Source organism: Brassica napus, chromosome C7, assembly GCF_020379485.1.
Source record: "Brassica napus cultivar Da-Ae chromosome C7, Da-Ae, whole genome shotgun sequence".
NCBI classification, from domain to species: domain Eukaryota; kingdom Viridiplantae; phylum Streptophyta; class Magnoliopsida; order Brassicales; family Brassicaceae; genus Brassica; species Brassica napus.
The window spans coordinates 2,746,008-2,753,152 of NC_063450.1; the positions used below are offsets into that span (position 1 = coordinate 2,746,008).

At 36.3% G+C, this 7,145-nt stretch overlaps 1 pseudogene; it reads right to left on the minus strand.

The window, feature by feature from the left end:
- Window positions 1-3,493: 3,493 nt before the first annotated feature.
- On the minus strand, window positions 3,494-5,397 carry LOC106448468 (annotated as a pseudogene).
- Window positions 5,398-7,145: the final 1,748 nt, after the last annotated feature.

A 7,145-nucleotide genomic window follows, 5' to 3' on the forward strand; every position in this document is an offset into this window, starting at 1 on the left:
ACCCATCGATCGATGTCCTCAACTGACTATCGATCGACGTTGGCAAAGGTGTATCGGTCGACGTCCCAATAGGGCCATCGATCGACACTCTTTCGTTGTCGACATACTAACCGTTGAGACACGAGATCTAGCTTGTTAACCAGTAAAACATGCGACAGCTGATCACTGAGTTAAGCGTATGAGCTCTAACATATCATGCATGCAACAAATAGGCATCTATAGGTATTATAATCTCCAACACCTGAATAGTGGCCCTGCATCTAATATCATTTCCAACCAAGTTACATTTACTATTTACTTTGCTTTGCTTGTTACTATTGCTATTTCATTTAAACATTTACAACTCTTAGAATTAATAAACACTAGATTTAACTGTTCCCTAGCTCCTTGTGGATTCGATCCCTAAGTACTACATCTGAACCTCTTTTGATGACAGTAACACTCCTTAGGATAATTTGAGTGGTATCACTCGACCAGAGACATAACTCATACAATAAGCATTCATCGACCGATGCAGCGGATTCGATCTCGAGATAAAAAAAACATGCAATTACCACATAAACTTAAGGCTATGCTCCATCTTTTTTAAATCTGGTTCGACAGAAAGGTCTAGACACGACCTGTAAATGGAATAGTCGAAGCACAATTCCTTTAAGGCTTGTTAAAAACATTTTTCAGCAGAAAAACTCGATATGCCCATCTTTAGTAGTTATACGGTCGGATAAATGTAAAAAGGTACCGAACATCTATTTAGATTTAGCATTGGTTCAGCCTTGACTTAGGCCACCATATATGATTAGCTCGACAAGAGACATAACTCATACAATAAGCATTCATCGTCCGATACAGCGGATTCGATCTCGAGATAAAAAAAACATGCAATTACCACATAAACTTAAGGCTATGCTCCATCTTTTTTAAATCTGGTTCGACAGAAAGGTCTAGATACGACCTGCAAATGGAATAGTTGAAGCACAATTCCTTTAAGGCTTGTTAAAAACATTTTTCAGCAGAAAAACTCGATATGCCAATCTTTACTAGTTATATGGTCGGATAAATGTAAAAAGGTACCGAACATCTTTCTATATTGAGCATTGGTTCAGCCTTGACTTAGGCCACCATATATGATTATCTCGACCAGAGACATAACTCATACAATAAGCATTCATCGACCGATGCAGCGGATTCGATCTCGAGATAAAGAAACAAGCTATTACCATATAAACTTAAGGATATGCTCCATCTTTTTTAAATCTGATTCGACAGAAAGGTCTAGACACGACCTGCAAATGGAATAGTCGAAGCACAGTTCCTTTAAGGCTTGTTAAAAACATTTTTCAGCAGAAAAACTCGATATGCCAATCTTTACTAGTTATATGGTCGGATAAATGTAAAAAGGTACCGAACACCTTTTTACGTTTAGGATTGGTTCAGCCTTAACTTAGGCCACCATATATGATTATCTCGACCAGAGACATAACTCATACAATAAGCATTCATCGACCGATGCAGCGGATTCGATCTCGAGATAAAAAAAAATGCAATTACCGCATAAACTTAAGGCTATGCTCCACCTTTTTTAAATCTGGTTCGACATAAAGGTCTAGACACGCCCTGCAAAATGGAATAGTCGAAGCACAATTCCTTTAAGGTTTGTTAAAAACATTTTTCAGCAGAAAAACTCGATGTGCCCATCTTTAGTAGTTATGCGGTCAGATAAATGTAAAAACGTACCGAACATCTTTTTAGATTTAGCATTGGTTCAGCCTTGACTTTGGCCACCATATATGATTATCCCGACTAGAGACATAACTCATACAATAAGCATTCATCGACCGATGCAGCGGATTCGATCTCTAGATAAAAAAAATAAGCCAATACCACATAAACTTAAGGCCTAAGTCATGATTTTTCGAGTATGGCTCCAAGGCTCATAAACAGGTAAGTATGCATGATATTCTTTTCTTACTAAGAGAAACAATTATCTGATCATGGTGTATCTAACAGATAGCAAAGACCTACGTTGCACGGAAGCTTCATCGGACGTCCGCTTCCTGCTTCGGAATCAGAATCGGAATCAGAACCTTGTGGAAGCTTGCGGAATCTCGCTTCCAAAACGTTTCTAAAATGTTCTCTTTAAAAACCTATTGGAAGCTTACGATTCCGTTTTGGAATCACGCTTCCGTTTTAAAAAAATGCAATGTATATCAATAAAATATAAAACCATAGTTTTAATCTATATAAAATAAAAAAATTAATAGTAATGAATATTGAGTTATGAATATACAAATATTAAAAATAATACTATAAATTATCTTTATGCATTGAGATTTTTTATTAAAGATATAGCACATATTGAAATATATTGTGTTAACTAGGTGTCTTCCTGCACCATATGCAGTAAAAAAATTTAAAATATTTTTTAACAGATAAATATAAATTATATTTTAAAATAAAATTTTATTAATATTTTAATTTTTTTTTTCGTATCAATATTTTAATATAAATTTGATTTAATTATATTTAAGAATATGCATGTATATATTTGAAATTATAATCTTAGATAGATTTTTCTATCTATTTATTTTAATTAAATATATTAAATAAATTTGTAAAAGTTGCATAATTACCAAAAATTAAAATTAAACGATATTTATAAAATTTGTAGATATATAAGAAATTAATGATTTTACTATTAAAATTTTATAATTATCTAAAAAATTGTATACATTTTTGAAAATTTTAGTAATAAAATTGTATAATTTAAAAATATATAATTATATTATATTTCGAAATTTATAATGCCATATTTAAATATATTTATTTTAATGATTATTTATGAGTTATTCCCATATTCTAAAAAAATTTCCAAAAATATTAATTGACATTAAATGTAATATATGAGTTATTATCATATTTTAAAAAGTTTACCAAAAATATAAATTAACATTAAATGCAATTGTCCATGTCATATTAAGCTATAAGAAATGTCATCAATTTTAGTAGTCATGTCATATTTGTTTTGTGAAATTGATTGTAAAAAAGACATGTGGCAAAATCACTTCGTAAATATAGTCTAGGGGATTATTTATGAAGTATTAAAAATAATTAATATAATATTTGTAAACTTAATTTATGTGTATTTTTGCAGTTTTAATATAAAAGTATTTCAAAATTATTATAAATGAATAAATGCTTTATTTCAAATTTAAATCATATAATTTTTAGTCCTAATTTAAAATATATATATATATATATATATATATATATATATATATTTATGGATATACGCTTCCAACACGTACACACTTCCTAATATTTTAAAAAATCTCACTTCTGCACTTCTGCACTTCTTTGCGCTTCCTCTTCCACGTACCGGCTTCCGTTTCCATCTAACATAGGCAATGACGCAAAATACTATTATATACTAACAACATTAATCATTCGTTCTGTACAATCCCACCCTCCAAAAAGTAAACTATCAAATTCATTGCTGTGATGCCCTTTATTCCCATTAAATCCCACCACCAAAGAAGCTTTGCCCACAATTAAAAACAAACAAAACAAATTGACTTACAAAAACAATAGCAACAAAAAAACACAGGGGTAACGAATAACGCAACAAAATTACACCAACACAAACACACCAAAAATATCCTCTCGACCAGAAGTTTTCCGCAAGTTCAACTTCTTAAAGATTGACCAAAATCTAATAACCACATATACATTGTTTGCATGAATGTGAGGTGGGATTGCAATGCAACGTACCATACTGTCTCCGATGATGGCACGTGCTCCTAGGCACGCTGCGACTGTCTTTGCCCTCGAGTCACAACGGTCTTAGACAAAATCTCTTCAAGATATTCACAGCGACCACTATGGTGGTCAATCCACACACATAATTGCCTTATTGCTTCTCTTTTCTCTTCTCCAAGTCCCATCAAAGTCTCCTTTATCGTCTCCTTCTCCTTTTCATCTTCTCTCATTTTTTCTTCAAGCTTCTTTATCTCTTTTTTTTTCCTCTCCATCTCTTTCTTCATCTTCTCTTTCTCGTGATTCCTCTCTATCACCCAATTCGTGGCTGTCCATAGTAATTTTGATGCCTCCATTACCGTTTTCTTGTACTTCCCTTGCTTCTCCGTGATATTTCCCGACATTGATTGAAACCCATCAAGTGCTGTGTTCACTTTCTCAGCTACCTCTTTTATCATACCTCGATATGTCTCATGAGTCACCGTGAGGCTTTTCTCAAGCAATGCATGTTCCTCTAAGTGCCTAGCTTCTTCTCTCCTGAAAGCTTCCTCTTTCTCTGTTAACACCTGTTCAGTTACCCTCAGTTTCTGGTTCGATAAACGAAGCTTAACCTCGATGTTACTGATTTTCTCCATGAGAGTTCCTATCTCGTCTCCTTTCATTTCTAGCTCGTTACGTAAACTCTCCATCGTTTCTTCATGACCTGCGATTGCTGAATCTCTGGATCTTACTTCATGACCTGTCTCCTCCAACAATCTTTAGGCTTCTTTGTGATCCTCTGCTAGCTTATTAAGTGTTTCCTCACGTTCTTTTAGCAGTTGGTTGATCTGTTTGTGTTCCTCTCCCAGCGTACTGTAAGCAGTTTCTTGCTCTACCAATGCTCTTTTGACATCAGTGATCTGATTAGACAAATCTGATTTCTCTTGCTTCTCTCTATCAACTCTGCTTCGGTTTCACTCTTCTTCACTTGCAGCGAATCAAGTTCATGCTGCAGATTGTTGATCTGTTCTGTTAAGGCCACTGTTTCAGCCGATGTTTCGTTAATCTTATCGCGCATTTGAACAATATTTTCTGTTTTAGTTCTTAGCTCCTCGTCAAGCTCACTCCTCTGTTTCCGTAGAGTCTCTATCTCAACTTCAAGACCCTTGATCTTCTCAGATAAACCATTTCTTTCTTCTAGAATACTATCGTGATCTTTAACCTTGTTTATGATCTCCTCTTTTAGATTTGTAATCTGTCCTGATTGATCCACTTTTATTTTTACATAGAATCCATTTTTTTATGTGCAATCTGCATAGGTTTCATAGCTCTCAGCGGATTTGATATTTATAGAGAATGGTGAATCAACCTACCAATCAAAAACTCTTCAAGACTCAAAGTTTTAACATTATCATTTCAAACATCATTCATCATCACTTCAAACATCAAAAACTCTTCAAGACTCTTCAAGACTCAAAGATTCAAAAATCAAAAACTCTTCAAGACTCAAAGTTTCAAGACTCAAACCTCACTCCTCCTTCAAACATCTCCTCAAAGTAGTATAGGGAGAATGACACTCTGGGAACGCCCCAATGATGGGCCAAAAGAGCGGGTCTCCTGACCGTCAATCTCTTCAAGACCAACAATGGTGGTGGCGGAGCGAGATGGCCGACAACAAGACCGTCACCGACAACAAGACCATCACCGTTGATGAAAAGTCTCCCAACAGCTTTTCTTGTGTTGAAGACCAGTACACCATCCATAACTCGGCGACCTATGCTTGTCAACGCGGGCCACCAGAGGTTTCGGTCCCCCATGTGGCTGTTATCCACTCTCCACATTCCTGCATACAAACATCAAATGAGAAAAAGCTATTGAGTATACATAAGACATGATCATAAACTTACATACAAAAAGAAGCTAATGACTTAAGGAGAACAAGCTATGATATAAACAAACATGATCACAATATATGATTCTCTTCAAAGAGATGTTTTGTGTGGTTATTTGGTCAGATCTTTGTTCGCTCTCGCTGGATTGGAGAACCGGCGGTCTGAGGTAGCGATTGGCTTCTGTGAAGTGGTCGTTGGCCTGTTGGTAGTGGTCCGACACCGGTGAAGTTCATGGGCCTCGTCTTGTCTTGATTTTCTCCTGTTTGCAACCTTTGCTCTGACGTTTATAGTATGGTGAAGTTATCTTTATTTAGACTAGTTTGAGGCTGTTGTTGCTTTTTAAAGGCTTTGTTGTGAGAGCGTGTGTCTATGTTTCTACCGGATTGCTTGGGGGGGTCTGCTAGTTTCGAAATTGTTTTCTGGTGCGCGGTGGCAGGTTCAGCCGGCTCTGATGTGGGGTGGTAATTCTTCCATCGATCCTGGTGTCTCGTTTTCAGGTGGTCAATGGTGGTGCATTGTGCTAGTTTCTCCAGCTCTGCCCTTTTGTTAGTGCATCAAAGGTTCTCTTTTGTTCTGTTGTACAACTTAATGGTCTTAATTCTAATAAGAGAATCAGATTTCTTAAGCGCTTCGGAGTTTGTGTGGTCTTGCAGCAAGTGTGGATGGTGTCTTCTCTCGGGTCTGCGGTTAGGTTTTTCTATGTGGTCTCCGGGTAGAAGCTATCATCCTTGGAGTGTATGATGACTTTCTGGTGGTTATCTTTCGTCTCGCCGTTTTCACTCGGTCTTTCATTTAGATTTCAGTGGGTGAAGTGCAAGTGTTATGAAGTTGTGCTGTCCCTTGGTCTGCAACCGATGGGTTCTTCCGGATTACTTGGTAAGGGGCTGTGGAGCTTATGCTCAATTGCGTGAGGTCTTGGAGTAGTCGATCGCCAAACATGTATCTTCATTGGCTGCTCGGGTTGTAATTTGATGTTTCTTTGGCTTCTTTGAGGTGAAGCAATGGTAAGTGGGGTGTTTGTTCGTGGTTCCTCCTTCAACCCGAATAATATAGGCCTGCTACGCTTTCTCGATCAATCCTGCTTCTAACGCTGGTTGCTTCCCCTTCCTTGATTGTATGGTTATTCTCCTTTGGCGCTTAGTTATCTTGTTCTCTTTAGTTTAAGTTAGTTTCTTGAGGGTAAGTGTTTGCTTCAGTCCTTGTTTCTGGGTAGTATCTTGTTTCTACGCCGGCTTATGACTTCAGAAAGGTTGTATACTTTTGCTAATTTTGTGTGTAAAACTCTGTTTGAACCTTTTATTAATCTAATAGATGGCAAAAAAAAGTTTCTAATCTTAAAAAGGTGAGTGACATATATTTAATTAATATCTTTAAAAAACACTCGCTGATAAATCCCGCTCACTTCCACAGACAGACAAAGCTCCTTTCTTTCCCTTTCTCCTGCCTTTGCATAAAGCAAAATTCACTATACATTTACTTTCTCTCCATCTGCTCTCCCCCAAAGCTCCTTTCTTTCCCCCA